This window comes from Aethalodelphis obliquidens, unplaced genomic scaffold (assembly GCF_003676395.1).
Source record: "Aethalodelphis obliquidens isolate GAN/ISIS:26980383/991018 unplaced genomic scaffold, ASM367639v1 scaffold52, whole genome shotgun sequence".
Taxonomy (NCBI): domain Eukaryota; kingdom Metazoa; phylum Chordata; class Mammalia; order Artiodactyla; family Delphinidae; genus Aethalodelphis; species Aethalodelphis obliquidens.
This window is the reverse complement of record NW_020837996.1, coordinates 7985623-8013134: the sequence shown is the minus strand read 5'-3', so window position 1 is coordinate 8013134 and position 27512 is coordinate 7985623. Positions and strand designations below refer to the sequence as shown.

The 27512-nt window shown below is 39.0% G+C and overlaps 1 protein-coding gene across 3 annotated transcripts in view; it reads left to right on the top strand.

The window, feature by feature from the left end:
* LOC113608252 (teneurin-2-like) overlaps window positions 1–27512 on the top strand; it is a 739689-nt gene that overhangs the window by 451331 nt on the left and 260846 nt on the right. For all 3 annotated transcript variants that reach the window (XM_027084359.1, XM_027084361.1, XM_027084358.1), the window contains one exon: window positions 2866–2977. The gene's annotated coding sequence lies outside the window, so the exon portion shown is untranslated. The remainder of the gene's footprint in view (window positions 1–2865; window positions 2978–27512) is intronic.

Here is a 27512-nt window from a genome sequence, read left to right as displayed (position 1 = left end):
TATCAGTGTAGACGGAAACCTAATAAATAACAACATTTGGTAAATGTATTGCCTTAAAGCATGCATTATTTGTTACTGAATATTTGATAAGTGAACCATACTGGTCAAAAAATCATTTCCATTTATCCAACTGACAGATATTCATAATGCATATAATATGAGGTAAATTTGATACTTCAGAAAGCAGATTTTTTTTTATGTAATTCTACTTCACTAATAAAACATAATAATAGCTAACATTTAGTATGTACCAGTCATTAAGTGAATTATCTATGTAATCTTTACAACAACCCTGTAAATTAGATATTGTTATTATCCCTAATTTACCCAGGAGGAGTCTAAGGAACATAGAGGTTTGAAATTTGTCTTGGAATCCATGGCTATTGTGTCTTTGTCACATGTTAAACCCAAGCAGTTTAACTGTAGAGGCTAGAGATTTATTAATCATTATGCTGTATTAAATATACTATGTACACTGACCATGCCTGTTTTTATTTTACATTCTAGCAACAGGCTTTTAAATTTATAATTAACATGATTTGAAGTAACAAAGCCAGTAACATATCTCTTGCCTAAAATTAACAGCTGTCTTGTTGTTATAGAGAATTCCTAACTTCTCCTTAAAATAAACTTGTGATCTAGCTGAAACAAATATTTGATTTAAGTGCAGGCTTATTTACAGGTCCAAAGATGAAGGTCAGTGACCTGTTCAAGGCTGTACAACTAGTCCATGGGAAAGCATACAAGCTCCATGTGTTTCTACTGTTGAGGCTTACTTTTATGACTTGGTACTATTCCTAATTATAAAAGTAAGGTTTAGATTCAACCCATTAGTGAATCTTCAAAATATTCTCTCGGTTTTATTTAGTAATAAAATTGTTAAATTGTGGCTCTTATTAGCATTAAAAACTAATATTCAAGAGAGATTAAAGGATCAGAACTGCACAAGTGAGTAAACAGACTTGATTATAAGGACACCTAATTATTACAAGGTAGGATATAATGAAGTGCTAAAGTTGTACAATATAAAGACAATAAAGGCTGCGGAGTTTCTAAGGAGGAAATCAAAGAACTGTATTGCTTTGCTGGGCTGTGATTGCCGGGTTGAAAACTTGGGGAAAAAAACAAAGCAAGTTGACATAAGGTCTTATAATTCTGTCTAGTCTTGTCAGTTTGTCTTTTAAAGACACATAGATCAGACAATTCTAATTCTATCATTTCCTTATAATCAGACTATCAATGTACCAAAATAAGCAAGATAGCAGAGCAAGGAAAGCAGAAATTGCGATGAACATTTGTTTTATGCCTGCTGTGTTCTAGAAACATTTTCTTTCCTTATTCAAATTTGTGTTGTAGGAGTTTTGCCCCTGCTCCCATTTTACAGATAAGTAGACTGAGGCTCAGAGGGTCTGAGGAACCTTGTATGAGATTGTACTTATTAGTGATAGAGACACAATTCAAACTCAGGTCCACTGTGATTTGAGTTCTGTGCTCTCCATTGCTCTATGGCAAGCCCTCTTCCTGTCTGGAAGATCAGGAAGCTAGCACCCAGTATTTATTACATCCTACCAGGAGTCTTTGTGGAGGGCTGGAAGGCTTTTCAGAGTGGCCAGGGAAGATAGAGCCATCAGTCTGAAAATAATACTTTCCCTTGGGAGGAAGGTGATTAGGAGTGTGGTATCCAGCTGTGGCCACATCTGGGCACTGGAGATGGGCTCAGTCAGACTGGCCCCTCTCTTGCTCACCAGCACTGCCTGGGCACCTGCCTGGGTTGGCTGACTGGTGGGGGGTGGCTCCTTTTGACATGTGGATGACTACGTTAGTACTCAGGGGATGAGAATGAGTCGAACAGAGCTGGGAAATTAGAACCATTCATTTTCAACTGTTGTTTCTCTTTGTTGACCTTTCTTTTCATGTTTGCATTATTTGTGAAATTCCTTTGCAAACTTAAGAAATCTCCCTGTGTCTCCATCACTGCTCCAGTCGTACTGCCAGGGGAGAAGGGAATCTAATGAATAGCGAATGTCTTAAGCAAATTCACTTAATTTGTGGACTTTTTTGAAAGGGGGAGGGGTGTGTGTTAATTTTTAAGAGTTAATCATTGGGAAATGAGCCCAAAAATCTCTGTTGATGATTTCGGACCTGTGGCCTTGGAGTCGTGGTAACAACTGTGACAACAATGACAGCTAACAAGTAATGTAGGGGTGCCGTGTGCCAGGCACTGTACTAAGTGCTTTGATAGATTATTGTGTTTAATTTTCACAACATTTCTGTGAAATAGGTGCTGTTATATCCAAATTTTAGCTAAGGAGAGCTTAGGTCATTTGTCCAAAGCAAGTTGTGTTACGGTCAGGGGACTTCCCATATCCTATTGACTGTGGCACCAACTAGCAAGTATTTGAATTTAAAAGTTGACGAAATAATGCTCAAACTGTATGGGTGAGCAAACAGTACAATTTTAAGTGAAATAAATAATTTATAAATGTGAAGAGCAGACCTAAAATCTGTATATTGCTAGAAAGATGCCTTTAAATAATATCCCATTCTAATACTGTGCATTTCAGTGTTATAATATTATAAACAGCATCACATTTGAAGGATAACAAATGGGTATGCTATTGTGTCTTAATGGGAATGGTGTGCTATAGTCAAAATAACTGAACTAATACGTTTTATACCATATTTTACATTCCTCTTTTGAAAGATATTCGAAAGGGTAAGGTATACAATTAAGCTAATTTCGCTCCCAATTCCAACTTCCCTACATTTTGAAGATATGTGGTATTTATTTGCATTTTTATTCTTTTTTTGTTTTGTTTTATGTGCTCATTTTAGTCTTATCTGTTTTCTTTTCTTTTTTAACAGTCACATCCAACTTTTTATTGCCTAAGCAGTCTGGGGATTGCTTCATCACTCGGCTTTGCTGCGGAGCGCTCCGGTAGAGCTCACTGTTGCACACTGAAGATCCACCATTTTGGTGAGTGGAATCATAGCTACAATTTTGTGTTTTGCTGTGCCTCAAGTTCTGTTTGCATTGTTGACCAAAGTGCTTTCATGCAGAGCACAAAATAGGGCTCTTCCAGCTCTGTGCAGGAAAGCTGGCTTTTCTTTTTTTTTTGCTTTTTTCCTTGTGGACAAAAGTAATTAGTACTGTCATTTTCTCTCTGCAATCTGCGATTGTCTCTCTCGCTCCCAACCCAAGAGAATGACTTTACCATTCTTCAGTCATGCATCTGGTTCTTATCTACCTGGATGGACTCCCCCTCCAGCCCCCAGTTCCTCATTCCCTAGCCTCTAAGAATAATTTGGCCACCACACTTTTGGTATTTGTTATGTACATATGGAAATAAAAGGTGATGGTTTTGATTAGCTGGACCACATAGCATCACATTGCCGTGTGTAAAGACCTTTTGGATAGAAAAATTTGTTCACCTTGATCTGTTTAATGTTGTTAATCTATGCAGGCAGAAAGCAAAAAGGAAGCTGGCGAGTCTTTCTAATGCTCCTAGTAAAATCCTTTCTGCTTTTATTGCCCCTGAACTGGCATCCTCAATATATTTCTACAGCATCTAACATCATATATCAAATGTCTTCCTAAGGCTTTCTTGGGCTTCCTACATCCATTTTTCTCTGGTGTTTTGCTTTCTTCGATCTTGTTTTTACAAGTCAAATCCTACCAAGTTTGACCCATAGATGAGTTCTATGGGGACAACTAATATATTATGCACTTCTAATTTGGGAATGGGACATCTGACTTAGCTAAAACATTAGTTACAGAATAATTTCAATAATTTGAGTATGTTTAGAGATTTTGTGGCCAAGGATGAGGTATGAGAGGAGGTCCAGTAAAGACTCTTAAGTGATTAGATGGATAAATGGAAAAGGTATCTGGATTAAATCCTTTTTTCTTTTTCTATATTTTTTATTGCTTTCAGAAGCTTTTTCAATGAAAATGAGGCAGTGAGTATAGGTCTAACGTGGCTGAGGGAGTGGGCATGGGAATAAGGGAGGGGTGATGATGGGAATACCCTCAGGAAGGAGGTGTGTGTAATACAGTCATCAGACAGCTTAGTTCAATCAGTCAGTTTAGAGTCTACTTTCTCTAAAGTATCGTTGTTCCTAGTGTCTTGGAGATCAGATCCAAACTGGGTTGTACAAGGAAAACTTGATTTTGTTAGAGCACAGCTCTGACTTCATGGTTGCTCACACACAGATGAGGCACCATCCTCTCCCAGAATCATCTCCCGGTTCCACTTTGTGTCTTGGAAACTTGGGTCCATCATTGTTTCTATTCTTAAGAAAATATCACCAAGTGTTGCAAATCCATTATAAATGCAGAGTTGTTAATTTTGGAAGGAATAGGAGGGCGTACGGTGAAACAAACCTAAGACTCTGACATATCCATGCTAGCCCATCTGTCCTCTCCCAGAGCCAGTAACAGAGGAGAACACTGCAGAGTTAGAGGAGGTGAGTTTGGTGGGGCAGGACCTAGAAGAATGAATCCTGCATTGGAGAAGGAGGCCTGTGTTTAGGATTCCTAGAGGATTTTCCTTACTTTGTTAGAGCCAGCAATTGTCCCCTGTTTTTCCCTTTCTTGCTCATCATCCTAAGTTTATCATCTAAAAAGCTTATAACCTTTTGATTAGGTTTTCTGGAGAAGATGGATCTTTGGTACATGGTGGTCAGGCAGAGGATAATGAAGAGTAGCATGTAGATGTGGGAAGAGGGAGAAAAGGCTACATGGTCTTAGGAACTTCCTTGATAGTGAAAGCAGGTCTCCAAATCTCAGTGATCTGCATAACGTGCTGGCCTGAAAATTCATTACGTTTTTTCAAAGTTCTTGTTAGGTTTTGCCATCATTTTAGTTAGGGCAGTACTTTGGTAATTGACTATTGCAACCAAAAATGCCTTGAATTTTGGCCGAATAACAAGCCAGTCAGTGAGGCCAGGGTTAGTTTTCAGAAAACTACTATTAACTTTGAAAAGAAGTTCTTCACAATAACTCTCTGGCATCATATTTTATATTCTGTTGAACCTGTTCTCAAGAAATACCCACCTACTTGGAAAAGGACTCTGCAAGGCTTCTGCCCTCTGCTGTTCATTCAGAGTGTCATTTGCAGCCCTAATAGAATCAGTGAGAGTAGCTTTCCCAGACAATAGGAGGCTTTATAAATATAAGCTGGTGTTTGCCCAGGTTTTCACTTTCCTCCTAGACCATCAATGGCTATTTTTCTTTTCAACTTAGGCTTATGCCTGAAGTTTAAATGATACTCTGTTTGCTCATAAGAGGCAGAATAAAGTATACAGCTTTTCTGGCCAGGGATCTACCTTAAACGTTTCCATGTGGCTCCTTTTGCTTCGCTGGTAGTATATAAAATGGTTTTTACTCCATGGTGATGGTGGATTGATAGAAAACACGAGATTTAAATGGAGGTTCTTATAGTTCTAGGACAGTCGTATGTGCTTTCAACCAGACTAGGATGAAATGCAAGCTGTGATTTTATCATCACTAAAACATGCTTTTTGGCTATTTTTCACTATTTTAAAAATGAAGATGAAAGAGAAAGCAACTTAAAAATCATAGAAAAAACTGTGATACTTTGAAAGATTGCCTTTGATAAGGGCTAAACAGAACGAATGTTTCTTGATTTCCAATATTATTGAAATGAAACCCTACTTTAGGTAGGAAATTTGGGAAAATCAACAGATCTACATGAAGGCTGTGTTTTCAGCTACACATCGGCAGTGGGTGAGGTGTGGATTTAATTCCCCATCAATAGAAAGCAAGTGACTTTTTTCACTTTCCTTCCCATTTAAAGAGTTCATAATAATCAGTATGTACTGAATATATGTGACCACGTCTCTTTAAAAAAATAAGATTAACATATTTATTCTCTAGTTTCAAATCCACTTCTATATAAGAACTGAAATTATTAGCATCATTTTGAAAGTATTACACTAAGCTCTTCTTTTCCCCTTTGCTTTTTTTGCCTGCAGAGAAACACCCTTTAATACTCAACATCTAACCTTTAAGATGAGTACATTTTGAATTTTTTTTTTCCCTGCGTTACATGCCTGAGTTGCTTCTTAACATTGTGAGACTTACAACAGGTTTTCTTTAAATATTTCACATTCTCTCACATACAGTCATGCAATATTATATATTTCACAAAATATTTTCTTGAAAATTTAAAGAACAAAGTAGAACTTATATAACCAGAACTAATATATGATGTTTGTGGTGTTTTAATATAACAATTATGAATAGATGAAAAGTAGAAAGGAACAGTTAGTAAATGCATACCATGTACCACATTTAAAGCATGTTTTCTCTTTAATATAAATTATTTTATTTAACATAAAAACAAAGTCTTATTTAATCCTAAAATCTGCGGTCCAAGAGGTTAAATATTTTGTTCAAGGGAACCAAGTTTTTGGGTCCAATCTGTTACTCCAGATACTGATCCACTGATTGAACATTTTTTGACCAGCAAAAATATGGGATTATTCTAGAGAAAACCATATGTTTTATTATAAAGAGTTACATAACTTTCTAAATTATGGATTGTCTTGTTTAAATTCCTGCTGTTGTCACTTATGCTGAAGTGGGACTAATGTACTTAGCATTTTTGCCAACCATCATTGGATGCAGATTTTGGTTTCCATGTCCCTGAATGTATCAGTATATATCAGGGAGATATTTGTAACATGGACTAAGAAAATTATAAAATGCTATTTAAATTTTTAAGTAGCTCATTTGGAAAATTGACATGGAATACCTTTGAATGACTTTGTTTACTATTATACTACAGTTACAAAAAGAAGAAAAGTATCCTATAGCTGCTTATTGTATCTTCAGAACTATGCAAAACAGGATGAACAAATAGAACAGAATTTGAGTAAAACCAAGCATCTCAACAAGGTGTTGAGCAAATAAAGGAAAATAAGTGAATGAGTTCAATTTGACTGAAAAACTAAAACATAAAGATATATTGTTAAAAGGTCAGTTTAAGGGCTTCCCTGGTGGCGCAGCGGTTGAGAGTCGCCTGCCGATGCAGGGGACACGGGTTCATGCCCCGGTCTAGGAAGATCCCACATGCCGCGGAGCGGCTGGGCCCGTGAGCCATGGCCGCTGAGCCTGCGTGTCCGGAGCCTGTGCTCCGCAACGGGAGAGGCCACAGCAGTGAGAGGCCCTCGTACCGCAAAAAAAAAGGTCAATTTAATATAAATTAAATACCATGATACATAATATAAATTATAAATAAGTCAAAAGATTATAGTCAAGGTCTTTAAATGGATATTTGCATGTGTGTGTTGTGTTCATGCATATCATACCCAGTTCCATAGAAAATGAGTTGCAAAAGTAAGGCATCTTAATAAAGAATGTAAGAATACAAGATCATAGTCATACAAAGAATAAAATATCAAGAGCATAGGGAAAATAAATAAATACAGTTGAGTCTCCTTATTTGTGGTAGTCATGTTCTATAAAGCTGTCTAAAACACTGAATTAGCAAATGCTGAACCACTGCTCCTAGGGAGAATAGAGGATTAAGTAAGTGCAACCCTGTGGTCGCAACGCTTTTATCAATCAACAGATCAATACGTAACCTTGTTTTATGTGTGTTTCTGTTTAAAAACAAAAGAAAAAAGAAAAGAAAAAAAAAGACTTCTTATTTAATATACATTGTTGATTGTTACCAGTGAACTCACAGACAACAGCACTATAACTCCTCCCTGAACAAAGCTTACCTAGCACATGTCCTTTCTCCATTAGGCACATCACAGCCTTTTTGCACTTACATCACTAGACAGCATTTCAGTACAATGCTTGGGGGTCATTTTATTTTTTATTTTTTTTAATAATATTCTTTTTTCTTTTTTTTTTAAACCCCTCATTTGTTTATTTATTTATTTTTGGCTGTGTTGGATCTTCGTTTCTGTGCGAGGGCTTTCTCTAGTTGTGGCAAGTGGCGGCCTCCCTTCATCGCGGTGCGCGGGCCTCTCACTATCGCGGCCTCTCTTGTTGCGGAGCACAGGCTCCTGACGCGCAGGCTCAGTAGTTGTGGCTCACGGGCCTAGTTGCTCTGCGGCATGTGGGATCCTCCCAGACCAGGGCTTGAACCCATGTCCCCTGCATTAGCAGGCAGATTCTGAACCACTGCGCCACCAGGGAAGCCCAGGGGTCATTTTAAATAGCAAAATCACCAGCAATATGCACAAAAATGTAAAAATGTGACACTATGGAGACAATAAAAAAGGCTTATTTGTAATATGAGCACTGACACCACAAGGCAGTTGCCTTGTTCCATCTCAGCTGGAAACCTGCATCAGGTGATTCAAAGTTTTCACTGCTCTGTGCCAGGAGTCTTGATTTCAGAGTTACAAATATCTTTAGTTCCTCTGTAAAAAGAAGTTGAAAGTGGATACATCTATGTTCAGTAATTAATGTTTCAATATTTTATCTTATTTGGAAATTATCTAGATACTCATTGAATAGTCATGTTTAACTTATCTCTGTACAGATGGTTCCTGACTTACGATGGTTTGACTTAAGATTTTTCAACTTTATGACGGTGCAAAAGAGATTCACGTTCAGTAGAAACAGTACTTTGAATTTTGATCTTTTTTCGGGCTGGTACATGTAGTATGATGCTTTCTTGTGATGCTGGGCAGCGGCAGTGAACTGCAGCTCCCAGTCAGATATTCAGTCATGAGGGTCAAAAACCAATACACTTAAAACCATTCTATACCCGTGCCAGCATTCTGTTTTTTTACTTTCAGTACAATATTCAATAAATTACACAAGACATTCAACTCTTTATTATAAAATAAGCTTTGTGTTAGGTGATTTTGCCCAACTATAGGCTAATGTAAGTGTTCTGAACACATTTAAGGTAGGCTAAGCTAAACTACGATGTTTGGTAGGTTAAGGGTATTAAATGCATTTTCAACTTATATTTTCAATTTACAGTGGGCTTATTGGAATGTAACCCCATCTTAAGACTGTAGAGCATTAAGGTTTCAAGTGACCAAAAAGATTTTGGAAAGTATATTTAAGTTGACATGCCATAAAGCATAATTATTGTTGAAAAGTTTATTTATAAACTTCTATCTTGTTTACATCTACTTATTCTTAACAATTATGTTTAGATTACTAATGAAAGTTTCATGAGGCATTAAACAGGTGACCGTAGTCTTTTTTTTAATTTATTTATTTTATTATTTAATTTAATTTATTTATTGTTTCTGGCTGCTTTGGGTCTTTGTTGCTGCTTCGTTGCTTTTCTCTAGTTGCAGCGAGCGGGGTCCACTCTTCACTGCAGTGCGCAGGCCTCTCATCGCGGTGGCCTCTCTTGCTGCAGAGCATGGGCTCTAGGCACACGGGCTTCAGTAGTTGTGGCATGTGGGCTCAGCAGCCGTGGCTTGAAGGCGCTAGAGCACAGGCTCAGCAGTTGTGGCGCACGGGCTCAGTTGCTCCACGGCATGTGGGATCTTCCTGGACCAGGGCTCGAACCCGTGTCCCCTGCATTGGCAGGTGGACTCTCAACCACTGAGCCACCGGGGAAGCCCCTGACCATAGTCTTAAGTTTTCTTTCTTGCTGATAAATTCTGTAACCGAGATAACGTGAGCTTATTTGAATGTTAGTAACCAAGATAGAATAAAAGTAGTATGTTTAATGTTGATAACACTAAAAATACGCCTGTTTTAATTAAGCCAACAAACTTAAACTAGCTTTTATTTTCTGAAGATTATCCTAGATCATGAAACATGAAAAACAGTTTAGTTAGTTTCTATATTTCTGAGAGTATACTTGATTTATATAAGCAGTTGTTTGTCTTTGAGACAATTAAATAGAACTATTTACAAATTAAATTTGGCGATATCATCTGGGGGTAGAAAAAATATCACACATCTATAACATATATACATAGACTTATACAAACTTACAGACAAACTCAGAGATCTTACAGCTTTTGTTTTAAAATTTTAGCCATGAGACAAATAAAATAATGCAAAACTCACTAGCTTATAAAAGAACAGTTGAATCCAAATTGTGTTTCTGGCACATAGAATAAGTTAAAGTTATCTGCTCAGATGGCTAAAGCTTTTACTAATATTTGTGGAAAAGACTTTTAAGAATTTTCATTCACCTAATTCCCAAATAGCTTCTTTTTTTTTTTTTTCTAATCAGAATTACCTTCCGAAGTTTGCATTTCAAGAGATGGCTCTGGGTTCCTAGAGAAGACCAGGTAGAGCATTTACATCTCAGAGAACACAGAGAAAGGATTTAAGTTTCTCAGAAAAGGGATTTTGTTTCCTAAATTCAGACTTTTACAATATCTGTAGGCCTTTCAGTTGAATGGGGGAGGCTTTGGGGTTGGTAAAAAGGATAAGTGGGCTTTGAATTTTTTCTATAGTCACATTTCTGTTCTTGTAAACACTAGATTTGTAAGACAAATAAAAATGTTTGTTTTTAGTTTCTCAAAGAATTGGGTTGTAACCTGAATGATATCCAGAAGCTGACCCAGCCATCCAACTACATTATGCTCAATTTGCTTCTTTATATCAGGAAGAAGATCTTCAGCTAAGATGGAAATCAAAAGATTCCCGTGTTCTAGATTTAGAGCTAGGTGTCTTTGGAATGTTTTAGTAGATTCTTCCACAGTAGCTTCAGAATGCTTTTCTTTCCCTGTGGATACGTAGTATCATTTTAGCTTTGGGAAGAAGGCCTGAAAGAAAGTTCCTATAAGGCTCTGAATATCAACTTCCAACTTGACAAACTTCTAACATAAGGCCACTTAAAAAAAGTCCTTTTGAATATCTTGTCAGGTTTCAGCCAGGACAAACAATAAATATTCTTGGCAGTATTGAACAACGCTGTGAACACAAGAGGAGTCCCCAAAGAGGATGCAAAGGATATTGGCCTCCCAAGATCCAGAGCCATATCTCAAAGATAGACATAAGAAAGAAAAACTCAGTTCCCCTGAGAGCTGGCAACACTCAGTAGAACCAGGCCACAGACAGAGTGCAACCCGCATTTCTGTCTGGCCATATTTGGGGGCCCCTCAACCTCCCAGTTGCCAAATCAAGTTCTCTGGACGTGAAATGAAATAAACAAGAGGCAGTAGGCATCCCTGGGAGAGACAGGATCCATAATCAATGTTTTTTCCTGCTAATCCAAGCTTGGAAAGGAAGGGACTGAAACCACCCAACCCAGATTGGGACTTGAACCCTCCGTCTTTTAATTGAGATCACACATCTGGTCTCAGGATTTAATGAAGCTCAGGTCCCTGATGTCTTGTTGCAGACGAGAATTCAGTGAGAGACAAAGTGATAAGTAAGAAGTGGATTTATTTAGAGAGATGCACATTCCACAGACAGAATGTCTCAAAACACAAGAGTGGCCCCAGGGCATGGGGTCGTCTCAGAAAGTGAGAGGGGCCATGGGAGAAACACACTCCACAGACAGAGTGTGGGTCCTCGAAGAAGGCCAGAGGCCCCAAAATATGAGGTGGTTAGTTTTTACGGGCTGGGTAATTTCATAGGCTAATGAGTGGGAGGATTATTCCAACTATTCAGGGAAGGGGCGGGGATTCCTAGAAATCAGGACACTGCCCACTTTTTGGCCTTTTATGTTTGGCCTCTGAACTGTCTGCTGCCTGTGAGTAAGTCATTAGCATGCCGATCTATTATGATGAGTGTATAATGAGGCTCAAGGTCTACTGGAAGTCAAATCTTCTGCCATCGCGGACGTAGTTGGTCCTAACCAGTTTTTGTCATATCCTCAATGGCTGTGTCATTCTTTTAAAGGTTGTGCCCTGCCTCCTTCTGTCCTGTTTCAGGACTCTATGAAATTTTACCTTCCTCTCTTGACCAGACACCAAAGAGACAGGACTGGGACAGCTGACTTTGGAAAGAATTCTCACCCTTTGCCAGCTTCTGCCAGTTTTCCCAGGATCCCATCTAGGTTCTGGAGTGAATATGGTGTCCCATTAAGTTTCATTCTGGTCACCAGAAACTATAGAGGAAGGAATGATAATTTTCCCTCTACCCTTTGTAGTGAGTGCCTACCTGAGACTCCTTTTTCTCTAGGGCACCTCACTAATGGATAAGCTTATGTTAAAATGGTTGAAAGTTCTCCATTGTGGTTACTGTAATGCAAGATTATCTTTGGTAAGGTTAACCTACTTGTTCAGCCTTAAAACAAAATTTTATTCACCTGAAGCCTCACCCTGGACCCAGTCCAGCTTAAGTCAGACCCGGTCTGGTTCTTAAGTCAGACGCAGTCCAACTGCCTCGGTTCTGAACCCAATCTGGAAAAGAAATGCTCAAATAAAGCCTGTAAGCTCATAATGCAAACACTGACATAAGAATTCAGTAAAAAGGAGGAGGAAGAAGAAGGGGAGGAAGAGAGTGGTACTTGAAGCCTTCTGCTGTCCTGCGTTAGCTATTTAACCTTGAGAAGCATGTTTAATATCTGAGTCTCACTTTCTTTATCTGTAAAATGAGATGATGTCGACTCCTGGCTAACATTGTGGCAAATGTTTTGAAGTGGTTGCAGTGAAAGTCTAGCACAGTAGGTGGTGTGTAATAGGCCCTCAGTAAGCAGCCCTTGTTGTTATTCTGCTGTGCGCTTATCAAATCCCCAGCCATTATTCACGGCTCATTCTGTGCCATCCATTCTCTGGTGCTTTCCCTTATGCGTGCTGCCCACGATGATAACTACAATGATAACTCTTACCTCTGAATTTCATATCACTTCTTTCATTCTTTTAAAGCACCAACTTATACTTGCAATGTAATTGAACCTTTGAGAAAGCAAAAAAGACTTACAAACTTTTACCACATTTAACATACTATTAAAAGACACACATATAAAACATTTCACGAATTAGTTTTTTCAATTAAGAATTACATGAAATAAGAAAGGTCATCTCAGTGGAACCCAAGAAGGTGAATTCCCATCTAAGTAATAGTGGCAAAAACATAATTTAATTGTCACCTCTCGAAGTTTCAGTTTTTTCTGCAAAGTGGCATCAAAGTGGCTTGCCCAGGGTTGCAAAGTCAATGATGAAGCTGGAAACAAGGTCTGTCTGACTTAGAGCTGAGGTTTGATCAGTGACTGCTCTTAAACTTGGCAGGCTTGATCATGTTACTAAACTTTCAAGGGCTCCAGGTTCCCATGTGTATAAGTGCTTCCCTCATGGGCTGTTAGGAAGAGTCAGTTAGTTATTCCATGTGAAAATGTAAAAATCCATAAAACAGTGCTGGGCTTATAGTAAGCACTTTTATTTTTGTTGTTGTTGTTATTTTAATTATTATGACTATTGTCATGAGCAGTAGCAACAACAGTCATCATATTATTATAGCAGTATTACCCAAAAAGCAAAATGAGTGTCACTGGTGGTGCAGGGCACTGAAGTGATTAATAGAACAGGGAAACAGGGAAACAGAGCAATGAGGAAGTTATTCCCATTTCAGATTTCTCTGGTAAGTCCATTAATTCAAGAGGAGCATCTCAGTTTATATCTACTAAGGTTTTAACAACTCCCTTAAACTTGTTCTTTTCTCTCTTTTAGGAAACAGAAAAGCTAGCAGGCTCAGACTCAGAGCTTTCATTAGCTAACTGTATGTAGTTTGAAATGAGGAACGTTTTAAAAATTAAATTTATTTTTACAGCTACCTTCTAGCCATAGCAAACAATACCGTTTCTTATGCTTAAGTCTTTCATCATTAACTTTTAAAATAGTGTGTTTAAAAAACAAAAATTTATCAAGATATGTACAAATAGTAAGAAATAATGCCGATGGTGTGAGAGGGTGGCCATTGGGATGGTAATGATGGAAATATGGTTGGGAAATATTGCGGTGTAAGAAGCTGGCAAAAAGTAAATGGAGCGAGCAAACTCCACAGAGGAACCACTGTAAGCAGAACAGAGGGTTTACATAGAGAATTCGTGGAATATAAGGTCAGTGAAGGTCTCCTTTTGCTCATTCCGCCACAAAGTGATGAAAATGTGGGTCGGGGAGGCAGCACTGTTCTGTAGACAATTATTGGGGAATCTCTTCTCTAAACCACAGCATTCGGGTGAGGACTCTCAGTGGCCACTTCTTTTTGTGATTTAAGTTCAGGAAACCTTTTTGGAATAGCCAACTTGATTCAGGCTTTTCTCCTTAGGAAACTAAGTTCCTAGAGGGCAGCCACTGTGTCTGACTTCCTTATTACTAAATCCCCAAAGCCTAACCAGCTGCTTGGGACATTATAGGTGCTCAATAAATAGTGTCTGAATGAATGAGTGAATTCTTTCTGCTGAGGGTCCTTCCCTGAGTTCATTTCATATTTGTGTTACTACATCTAAGAACTTTGATGGGATTGGCATAGAGAGAATAAGTGAATTAATTGAAAATGTAGTAGATATATGAGCTTCAGTGAGGTCACCAGTGTCACTATAGTAGTGTTTCGGAGACCCACCACTGTCAGACGAATCATTGGTATCACAGATTGAGATATTAAATTGGTCCAGAAGCCCCAGAGTACACACAGATGTCCCTCCTGGGACGAGGATATGACTACAGGGGCTTCAGGAAAGAAATGTCACCGACCACTGAGTTTCCTTAAAGGACCCATTCAGTGGTTTTTTTTGGCCACGCCATACGCCATGTGGGATCTTAGTTCCCTGACCAGGGATTGGACCTGTGCCCCCTGAATTGTACCACCAGGGAAGTCCCAGGACCCATTCAGTTTTAACTGTTAGGAGTCATCATGGATTGCCAGCAGTGGGGTGGAAAAGGCCGTTGGTAGGGCAGTGGAGAGCAAAGAGATGGTGCTCCTGCATAATGGCATGACTATTTTAACAGGATATGAAGCAGGATGATTCATGAGACAAATAATTCTCTACTACAGTCTGTGAGTGTGTGTATGTAAGCTGAGGTTGTCAAGGGAAATGCTTTCAGAAAACTTGCCTAGTCTACCGCTCTAAAGCTTCCTCCTTACGTCAATCGAATATTGAAGATCATTGGTTCAGATGAGGGCGTGTGAAATTAGCCATTATAGGATGATTCTGCTTTTGGTGTGCTTTCTCATTCAGGTATAAGAGATGGTAGTGATTTTTTGGTGAGGGTACTGGGAGGAAGGTTATAGGGATTTTGTAATAAGAGACACCATATCACACCTTCCCAAATTCATTGCAAAGCAGTGAGTTCTAACTATTTTGTCAAAACCCCTCTGCCTATACTGACTAATATTTTGAAGATGTTTCTATAGGGTATCCAGGATTTTGCCTCTAATTACCCATAAGCTCTGTGTTGTGGGATTGCTTTGGAGAGCCATATTCGTTCTTTATGTATACAAAACAGATTGAGAATTTCCCCAAAATGTAGATATATTTTAGACCAAATGTTGAAATTCAATAACAGCAACAACAATAATAATAATAAATTCTGGAACTTAATAGTAGCTAGCATATGGAGACCATATAGTATCATGGGTTGGCTCTGCTAAGGACTAACCATACATACATTATCTCATTTGATTCCCACAGTGCTCCATGGGACACTCCAGACGCATAACTTCTGTACTCACTAAAGCTTCAGTTCATCACCCAGCCTTACCTGCATATTGTTTTTCAGCTTCTCTCTCCTAAGTTGGACAAGCATTGAAATAGCACTTTTTTTTTCACAGTATAATTCATCATTGTTTAATATAAAACAAAAAGACCCAAATTTGTTTACTGTATCACATCAGTATTAGAACCCGAGCTGATGTTATATATTATGAATGGCAGCTTTCTGAATAAGTAATACTCAGTCAATGTCTTGATCAGACAGTCTAGGGAAAAAATGATATTATACATACATTTTGGTTGTATGAGGCTCTTAGTCACAACTTCTTTAACATGAGGGCCATGGTAAATTATTCACCTGATTCAAATATGATAGAATTATTTATTTTCAAATTTATCCATTCCAGATCATGAACTCCAAATTGCTCTTTTGTATCCTTGAAGGCCACCTTAAGTGATAAAGAAATTCCCCTGACCTTGGAGTGACTCCAAGACACAATTCAAAGGCAAGACACAGCAGCATTCAAGAAAAGCTCAACATAAATTTGAATGTGCTCTAAAGAGAGGGCAGTTGTCACCATGGTGATTTTATTCTTTCCTAGACTGAGCTCAGAATGAAAGGGGAGGAGTTTTCAAAGCAAAGATGCTGAAATAGGTGAATCAAAGATCTGGATATAATTTTTAACTATCATTAGAAATACGGTACTTAGTTTGAAGTTTGGAGCTTACATTTGGGGTCATATACTCAAGATAGTGATTGTTAGGTAGGCTGAGAGATCACCCTTCTATCGTTAAAATATTTATAGATAATTGCAAAGTTATCTTATCATTATCAATATTCTGCTGAAAGGCATTATACTCACACTAATTTTTCCTCAACTAATAATATTGAATGTTTACCATTCCTATGCAACACACAAAGTACTTTGCTTGCATTATTTCATTTAATACTTAATAAATCTATAAGAGAGATAGTATAATCATTCCCATTTTAAAGATGCAAAAACTAAGGCAAAGGAGGCAAAGGCTTTAAAGTTCTTTTTAATTTTGGTTTGGATCTGGTTTTAATTTTTTCAATGGTGTATTCTTATAAAAAAATCAGGTTTAAAGCCCCATCCTCATGGAGCTTGCCTGCTAGTGGCTTGTGTGAGTCACACAGTAAGTGGCAGATGTCAGATTTGTCAGGTTCAAATTCAAAAACCCTATTATAAATAGCAGAATCAGAGTATCAAAGCATATGTAAATATTATAGGATGTTGAAAGCCTTGTTTAAGGTCAGCCATACCTACAGGTCAAATGTTGGAACAGTACAGGAAGGAAGACTGTTGACTGTGAGTCTGGAGTGCTCACAGCTACTTTTGTGCCCCACTATCACCATTTCAGGAATAAACTACCAAGGATGTAACTTTTTTTCCTATCTTCTATTACCCAGAAGTCTCCCTGGACTTCTAGCAGTTCCTGTCAACCACAATTGAAGAATGATTCTCTTCCAGTTGGGAAGGGCCTTCTCTTAAACTGAGCACATGACGCAGAAATTTATCAAAACCAACCCTGGCTGCCATTGTGGTGACAGATGTCCCAGCTATATCTACCTCAAACAATCCTGGAGTGACTCTTTGGAATTCTAACACATGCCAACAGTCATTTCCAAACACCACAGTTTTTTGCTCATGCTCTCCCTCTTGCTTTTCATGTGAACTTCCTCTGGTAGATCTCTCCCCTGTACTTGTGCTTTCTGACTTTTAAAACTGGGGGGAGCCACTCTCTCCTCTTGGAGAGATCACTGGGACTCTGACAAGATGAATATCGTGGTGAATGTTTATCAGCATATGGGGGTATTGACCCCTCTCATGGTCCAGAGCTCCTGTGTTGTTCACCTCCTAACCCCAAAGCAAAAGAACCTTCCTTTGTCTCTTTTTCAAATACTTTGGAGAATTCCTAGCCAGTATCTTCATTTCCCTGGAGGAAATGCATGGCAGCCAGCTGCTAAGTGCTGGTGTTCGCATGCACCTGTTTGTTTATTTTTTTTAAAATGTAATTGGGAATATGCCTAGAAGCCTGAGTCTGCTTCTCTAGTGCACTCGAAGCAGATTTAGGCTCACAGAAGACAATCACAGCTTTGTCTTGTGCATCTCGCACAACACTACAACTATTGCATGCACAGGTCTCTAGTTGGCATTTTGCAAAGACGTGATGATTAGGAATGCCTGGAACACGAACTTTTAATGGGTTACCGAGACACGAAAAATTAACCAGGAACATTCATGAAAAACGCCACGTAGTAATCATAACCCCTGATCACTGATTACAAAGCTCTTTATCAATGGCTTTTAATGCTGGCTGCATTTTAATATCATTTAGGAAACTTTAAAACACACACAGACACACACACACACACACACACACACACACAGACCCTGGACTCCACCTTTAGTGATAGTGATTTAATTGGTCTGTGGTGGGGCCCACGTATCCATATTTTGCAAAAGCTATATAAGTAATGTTATGTATTTGGTCCTGGGAGCCATAATGCCTACCTTTCTCACATTATCTTTGGGCATCTGCCCCCATGCTCACATACTGCAGTCCATTGTCCTGCTTTCTGTTTGAGCATACAGCGCTCATTCCTTCTGTAGGGTCTTTGGTCTCTCTTTTCCCTTCTACAGAAATGCTCTTTACCTAGATCTTGGCACGCCATCCCTCTTGTGCCATTTAGCTCTTAGCTCACAGACCCTCTTAGTGGAATCTGTATAAGCAGCACCTTCTGGGGTTGTGCAGTGCATTTCAAGGGAGGCCATAAACTAGGATGCTGCCTTTCCTGATGATCAGCACTCTTTCCAGTTCTTCTCAAATCAAATAGTTTAATTTTTCCCTTTTCCAGGTTACTAATTGAGACTAATTTGTTTATTGGGTTTATGTTTTTATTATTTATTTATTTATTTATTTATTTTGTGGTAGCGGGCCTCTCACTGCTGTGGCCTCTCCCGTTGCGGAGCACAGGCTCCAGAAGCGCAGGCTCAGCGGCCATGGCTCACGGGCCCAGCCGCTTTGGGGCACGAACCCGTGTCCCCTGCATCGGCAGGCAGACTCTCAACCACTGCGCCACCAGGGAAGCCCTATGTTTTTATTTTTTATTTTTATCTCCTATCACTAAAAGTTAGGAATCAAAAGAGCATAGGAACTTCCTCTGACTTGTTCAGCGTTGTATTTCTGGTACCTAGAATAATACCTTGCATAAACTTGGTACCCAATAAACATTTGTTAAGTGAATGTTCTGTATGTGATATACAAAGCTTAAAATCTCTGCTATAAGGCAGTAATATTGATATAAGGTGGTTGAAATTCATCAGGAAATTTTAACAGCCAAAGTAAGGTTCCAAGTAGATTTCAAATAAAGAGAGGGTGGTCTTTGACAAGATTTGGGAGGATGATCTTTGTAAGGGGAACAGTATCCCTTAAGAGCTAGAGCAAGTCATGCTCAGAGTAGCACAATTTAGTTATCTTGGCTGGGATGAACAAGCTGTGATTAAAATTACGCCAGTCTCATGATATAATGAAATCATCCAAAGTGAAGACAGTATTTGGAAATAGATCGCAAGTGGTATCTAATGCAAATGTCTCTAAATAATATGATCATGGCTGTCATGGAGAAAATAGCGTCCCCAATTATTATAAAAGCTTGATTTTCCATTAATATTCTCAAAAAGCTAATCAGATAACAGCAACAACACTGACTACCATTTATGGAGTGCCTCCTTAGTGCTGGTTATTAGACCAAATACTTATTTATTATATCATTTTAACTCTTATAGCAAACTTATGAGGTGGTTACTATCCACAGTTTACCATCGACAAAACAGAGACTTAGACAGGTCAAGCAATTGACTGAAGTCCTACCCCAAGTAAATGGTTGAAGTGTGATTTGAACCCAGAGTTGTGGACCTCAAAGCTGCTGCATTCACCCAAATTACTGCACTGCTTGATTTGGACCCAGTTTCATCAGATGTGACCCGGATGATTGTCTGTCTTTCCTACTAATTACATCTCACCAAATCAGAATTTTAATAAAAAGTACAGAAAGGGCTTCCCTGGTGGCGCAGTGGTTGAGAGTCCGCCTGCCGATGCAGGGGACACGGGTTCGTGCCCCGGTCCGGGAGGATCCCACATGCCGCGGAGCGGCTGGGCCCGTGAGCCATGGCCGCTGAGCCTGCGCGTCCGGAGCCTGTGCTCTGCAACGGGAGAGGCCACGACAGTGAGAGGCCCGCATACCACAAAAACAAACAAACAAACAAAAGTACAGAAAGTCTTCGAATTATAATTTCTTAGGAACTTTTATTATTTATTTATCTATTTATTTTTGGCTGCATTGGGTCTTCGTTGCAGCACGTGGGCTTTTTTTTTTTTTTTTAGTTGCGGCAAGAGGGGCTACTCCTCACTGAGGCACGTGGGCGTCTCTGCGGTGGCCTCTCCTGCCGCAGAGCATGGGCTCCAGGCGCGCGGGCTTCAGCAGTTGTGGCGTGCGGGCTTCAGTAGTTGCGGCTCGCGGGCTCCACAGCGCACGCTCAGCAGCTATGGTGCACGGGCTCAGCTGCTCCGTGGTATGTGAGATCTTCCCGGACCAGGGCTCGAACCTGTGTCTCCCGAATTGGCAGACGGACCCCCAACCACTGTGCCACCAGGGAAGCCCTCTTAGGAACTTCTGAAGTCCATCATTTGGAGCTTGAAATATGCCTTCTTAAAAGAATGTTATGAATACTGCTCCAATCCCCAGGCCACAGAAGCCAAACATAATTCTGAACATTTTCTTAGACAAGAAAAACAAAGTAATTTTATTTTGCCTGTTGTTTACATACTAATATTTAATTATGGCAATAGAATATAACATTTAAAAATAGACAAAAGAATTTGCTGATGTTTTAATATACTGTACAAATATCTGAGCAAAAGAGACCCCCGAAATGCCCATTCAATTTTTGGTTTATACTTAAATTGAATGCTGGTAGCTAGTGATGGTTTAATTAGAATAGGTGAAAAGATATATGGGTGATTTTGTATAGATGTCAAAGGAGATTAGGGGCTCTTTCAAAGAATTTAGGTGAATTGCAGTTGTTTTCACTACACGTGATTTCATTTCAAACTGGATTATTTTTTTCTTTTCTCGTAATGGTATCATTCCTGTTAAAGCATGTTGACATAAGGAGAGGATGAGGGGAGGGCTCGGACAGGATCTGCAAGTCCAAGATAGATGAAAATGCAAGTGCATTACATGTATTAGCGAGCATCAGGGATTAAAGACAGAGGACGGGAGATGAGCGTAGGAAGAAATTTGAAAGAAGAAATATTGCTTGGGTTGGACCCAGTCACTAAACTGCTCTTAGCTTGAATCACTTTACTTGTTGTCCAGAGTCTAGAGTACAGGGCTGCCAGTAAGATTGGAGCTGGGTGACCAGAGGGCATGAGCTCTCAGAACTCAGCAGGCAAGGCTTGTCTGCAAGGCTTAGGTGTTTCTAACTCAAGGGAGGGGCTGCTTTCTCTTTAGTTATAGAGGATTGACAGACTATATAGAAAGGTAATTCCTGTTGAATTCAAGTACCAGTACAAAGACAGTACCAGTTTCTGATAATCAGCCTCAATTGATACTGAGTGCACAGGTGGGCCTATTTTTCTTTTCTTTTTTTAATGATTTATTACTGTCAGAGAAGAATGGTAATAAACTATTCCAGTATATTTCCTTCAAAAAGTGGAGCTGCTGCTGGTTTGTTTTTAAAACAAATAGTTAATTCAAAACTAACAGAATTCTCCTTTTAAAAAAAAAAGATGGTAGTTGCTTATTTACTTCGTTTCAAAGGTTTTTTTTTTTTTTAAATTCAGTCTCCCTAGCAACAGAGACATCTGTCTCTATTCTCTTAGTCATTAAAGCCAAAGAAAGTAGCTGCTTCAAAAATAATAAAGGCAATTTCTATGAATTGGGTAACTGTTAATTGTTGCCAAGAAATCTTAGTGAGATAATGAGGCATACAGCAATTGACAAAGATCTTTTCATTGATGCATGAGCTTCTAGCTAGCCCATGGTGGTTAGCTAATATATACAGTACCATCGATGAGGTATTGTGTGATTTGCTATGTAACACAAATAGAGAAGTGATCTTTACTCTTTCTAATTTCTTTCAGAAGTATGCCTTGCTGTGATTTTTCTGATTGCTTAGTAACTAATCATACCTTGGGATTCCAGGGAATATATTTGCCCATTACATTTCATGAAAGTAGAAAGGTTTGAAGCATTCACAACGGAGATCAATGCAACAAATAGTGTAGTAGCTGTTGGCGGTGTTAAAACACAATATACTTATTTGAGTTGTAGATTCTGCAAAGCCATTTTAGTGAAAATACTTAAAATTGCACTCGATTCTAAAATGTATATTGGCATTTGCGCTAAAACTGTTTGCAGGCCGCTTGTAATGAAACCCCAATCACCCTCTACAATAGCTTCACTAATAAACACAAAACAGTTTTTCAACGCTTTCTGCTTTCCCAGCAGCCAAGGAAGCAAATTATATTAAGTCAGTATTTTTTATCATTGGCCCTATGTTTGGCACATGCCTGGCTGTATGTGAAACTACTGTTAAATGGGTAATAACAGAAGGAGAAACATATAAGCATATAAAGCATATAAAAACAGGTTTTTGTGATTTTTTTTTTTAAATCAGGAAATATGCTTCCGATAACCAGATGTGGAATAGCTCATCTCATTATTGGCTCCATAAGCCTATTTTAGTTTCTTAAAGGGGGCGGGGGTGATTACAAATGGGAAGTGTAAAAAATGCTGAATCTAGTTTCAAAATTAGGATGTTTATAAAATTTACACGTGCGTGGGTAACTATCAAGGCAAATACAATAAATATTAAATGTATATCAATTTTAGCAGAAATTTGAATAAGAATTTTGCTTTTATTATGGCATGTTGTAATGTAGTACGGATAAGAAACAGAGGAACTAAAACATGTTTTGAACCTCACAGTGACATTTGTTTCATGTCAGACTCTAGATATATGTAGTTTGGTACAATATACAGGTAATAAAGGCATTGCTGGTTAGAAATTGGATGAGATCTTGGAATAAAATTGTAGGCACAGTTAGGCAAATCTTTTTGGTGTAGAGATATTTCTGTAATTTATGAAGTATTTTCTTTAAAAAAATACTCTCAGTGCAGATATTTCTAGTAAATGCTTATGAATATAAATGGATAAAAGACATTATCTTTTGTAAATTACAGTTTTTGTCTGCATAATTTCACACTGTTAAGGTGACAAACTGTTAATTTCCTTTCAAGATGCCTCTAATAGAATAAAAGTAGAAAGAATTTTTTTAACAACCGGGTAGAAGTAGACTTGAATAGCTGTTGGTGACTTTTTTATCAAAAGTTTAAAAAATTCAGTGTCAAGAAAATCTTGGCACTTGATGTAGCGTTTGTAACATACTCTGGAAGATCTCAAAGTTACAGCGCTGGCTTTTTTGATCAGGTTTTACCATATTGTCTCTCAGCATGTCACTTAACAGCTGGTGCAGACCTTGAAATGAATATTGTCTCAAACAAGGGCCATGTATAGGATGTGTCTCTTTCTCTAAATAAAGGATTGGGAAACTGTGGCCTATGGATGAAATTAGTCCCACTGCCTGTTTTGATATGGTCTGTGAACTAAGAATTATTTTTACATTTCTAAATAATTGGAAAATAATAAAAGAAAGAAAAATATTTTTTAACGTGAAAATTATATAAATTAAAATGTCAGTGTTTAGAAATAAGATTTTATAAGACAGGAATAAAGACACAGACCTACTGGAGAACGGACTTGAGGATATGGGGAGGGGGAAGGGTGAGGTGTGTGACAAAGCGAGAGAGAGGCATGGACATATACACACTACCAAACGTAAGGTGGATAGCTGGTGGGAGGCAGCCGCATGGCACAGGGAGATCAGCTCGGTGCTTTGTGACCTCCTGGAGGGGTGGGATAGGGAGGGTGGGAGGGAGGGAGATGCAAGAGGGAAGAGATGTGGGAACATATGTATATGTATAACTGATTTACTTTGTTATAAAACAGAAACTAACACACCATTGTAAAGCAATTATACCCCAATAAAGATGTTAAAAAAAAAAAAGAAAAAGATTTTATTGGAACATAGCACACCCATTGATTTACATGTGGTATGTGGCTGCTTAATGCTACAATGTCAGGGTTGAGTAGTTATGGCAGAGACAGTCTGGCCCAGAAAGCCTAAAATACTATCTGAACCTTTCCGGAAAAAGCTTTCTGACACCTACTTTAGATTTAGGTTATAGTATCAGAGAGAATTTTTTAAAATGTGACACATACAGTATTTCCTAATAACTAATAAATGCAGCTAACGTGTAAAGGGAACTTTATTGGGTCAGGGATTGTGCTAAATATTTTGTGTGGCTCATCCCCTTGAATTTTTGTAATAGGTCTATGAGGTGGATACTGAATTTTTTCCCATTTTATAGATGAGAAAACAAACTAAAGGAAAAGATTTGCCCAAAGCCACAAAAATGAGAGTAGTGGAGCTTGGATTTAGAGCTAGGTTTGTCTGAGGGCAAAAATCCAACTGCACTATAGTCATTTCTATGAGTACGAGCGCTTCCGGATCAAAGAGAAAAAGACAAACATTTCACTAGAAAAACCAAGGAAATGAGTAGACATTTCCTCAATGAAGAAATACTAATACCTTTTTCCCACACAGCTATTAATTTGGGGAAGAAGATGAGAAGAATTACTGAAGCCCTTCCTGGTTTTCTGACTTGGAGTCTGAGATTTGGATTTATTTCCCCCTCGAACTCTGGTTAATAATTCAGCAGGGGTCTCCAGAGTTTCTGAAACATGACCTTCAGATCCCCACCCTGGGGTCTCCTGGCTAGAGCTTAATCATGCTAGCCAGAAAATATGGGAGAAGTAAATTTCTCTAGTGGATTCTCTATGAAAGAGAATTCACTGGAAAAGAAAAATAAAATTGTTACGACAGGGAGAAAGAGTGCTCCAAGAAGGTCTGGCACACAATTCTGTGGTGTTAGGAAAGCCATTTTAACCCAGATTCACTGTAATAACCTAGGATTCCATGGACACAGGTGCTCATGGGGAGGTTCGAAAGGTCTTACACCACTTCTCTGCTTCTTTCTTTCTTTTTTTTTTTTTTGTGGTACGCGGGCCTATCACTGTTGTGGCCTCTCCCGCTGTGCAGCACAGGCTCCGGATGCGCAGGCTCAGCGGCCATGGCTCACGGGCCCAGCCGCTTCGCGGCATGTGGTATCTTCCTGGACCGGGGCACGAACCCATGTCCCCTGCATCAGCAGGCGGACTCCCAACCACTGCGCCACCAGGGAAGCCCTGCTTATTTCTTTTTTTCTGGTCCTGTGTTTTGTGCCAGATTGTCTTTGTATGAGCCCAGATTGTCTTTGTATGAGCTAGGATTCCCATTTGTAAACAACCTAAAAAGAGAAGGAACGTACTGGAAGAATGTCAGGTAGCTCTGAGAATCAGCAGGAAGCCAGGAAGGCAAGATTGAGAAAGGAGACAAGAACAGAAGATTTGGCAACAAGAGCCATTGGGTAGAGCCGACCAAAGGGTTGGGCTGAATGGGACAACATCGTTAGTATTGATGCTGCTGAATGCTGCTACCTGGATTGACTTTTGACCTGTCCCTTAACCTTTGTGTCTTTTGTAAAAATTCACAGTTATAAATAGGAGTAGCCAATTGCCCAAGTCTTAGACTACGTCCATTAGCTCACTAGCCAGGTGTAGGAAGACCATGTGGACTTCTTCAGCTTCCAGAGTGAGCGGGAGAAGGTTTGAATACTGTGTAGACCAAATATAAGAGAATTTATCACTGTATTTGGTGAAGGACTGGAATGAAAAGATGATTTTCATAGTCCTTGACTTTTGATGACTCAAAGTCATCAAAGTGCTGTGGTATCTTTGGGCAGTGGTTCTTGGAAAGCACAGCCGAGGGATTGCTCACTGACCCGGTGGATGATGAGAGGTGCCCTGTGATATCTTTCCAAGAGTTGGGAATGGTGACACCTGAGCTGAGCTTCAGAGGGTAAATAAGAATGTGCACATGGCAGGGAGGAGACGATGCACTGCGGCTGGCTAATGGCACATCCCCAGTAATTACAGAAATCAAAATGCTGCTAATTTGATGGCATATTTAAAGTTTTAAGAATCATCTGAAATGGAGACTTCCTGTTTTATGTGTTACAGCTTTATTGAGGTGTAATCGACATACAATAAACTGCACCTATTTAATGTGTACAACTTGATGGGTTTTGACATAGGTATACCTCCATGAAACCATCAGCATAATCAATTCCATCACCACACAGGTTCCCTGTGGCCCTTTGTAATCCATCCCTACCTCCACCCCCATTCCCGGGAAACCACTGTTCTGCTTTCTGTCACTGTATAGGTTTGAATTTTCTAGAATTTAGTATGAATGGAATCATTCAATATATACTATTCTGGGAGCTGTGACATCTGGTTTCTTTCACTCAGTGGGAGGACATTCACCCATGATGTTGTGTGAATCAATAGCTTATACTTTTTCATTGCTCTTTATAATTCCAACCAAAGAAAACAAACAGGAGGCTCTGTCACTTGTCACTAAGTTTTTAGATATGTTTATATAGTCCATTGAGAGTGAATCACAAAAGTTCTCCAGAGCTGATCATTTTAAAATGGTTTCACTAAAGATTGTGCTACTTGGATGGGTCTCCTGGAGCAGATCTGGGTGAATTCACCACAGGTTGGTTTTCTTATCGCTTTAAGTCAGGAAGCCACATCTAATCAACAGGCTGGGACAGGCTTTGTACACCTCAAATTCTGTGATTTAAAATTAGATAAGTTTGTATATTTCTTAGATGGCAAATCAAATTTCCTTGCAAAATGAAATATTCTTGGAATTTACTGGTGAAGTTATGTTAGATCTAAATTTAAACCTATGTATAGATTCAACAAACATTTCATGGGTTTCTAATAATGTGCCAGGTACTGAACTTGGTCACAGAGACATAGAGATGATAAAGGCATGGTGCCCTGGAAGGACTTCTGACGTAAGAGGGGGATAGGCTTCGAAAAGTCACAGTTTACAAACTGCTATTTATTGAGCATCTGTTATGTGCCAGGTCTGAGCTGGACCTTGTGGAAATGGCCACTTCCCTTCAATCAGAGAGCTTACTTTCTAGTGGAAGACACAGGTGATAAGTAATTAAGCACATAGGTAAGCTGGTTTAGTATAGATTATGAGAAATTTTATGATGGAAAAGAAGAGGATAATGAGGTTGTAAATTAGGAAGACTATTTTATGGAAAGAAATCATGGACAGCTTTGCTGAGGCGCAGAGGAGTTGGGGCGAGAACATTCCAAGAGGCACAGAGAATAGCAAGCACAGAGGCTGATGTGGGTTTCCTGGTGAAAGGAACACAATGGAGGAGGATTTGGCTGGGGAGAGTGAACCGGTGAAGAGTGCCTTGAAGTGAAGGTAGAGGGGTAGGCTGAGGAAGATCCTGTAAGGTTTTATCAGCTACGATAAACCTTGGGGGTTTTATTTTATTAAGTGAACCAGGGAGCCCCTAGAGGAATTTAAAGGAGCGAGTATCTGACTTCCCCCCCATAGTTTAATTTTATTTCAAAAATGAGGTCAAATTAACACAATAAAATTAATAAATCAAATTCATACCATAAAATGAACAGATCTTAAGTGTTCAGATTGAGTTTTGACAGTTGAACGTAACTAGTGTATAACTACCACCATCCAAAACAAGATACAGGGTATTTCAATTCCAAGAAACTTTCCTTGTGGTCTTTTCTGATTTGCTTTAAAAAGATCAACATTGAGAAAATGTGCAGGGGTTTCACCTGCATGTTGTTATCTGACTTT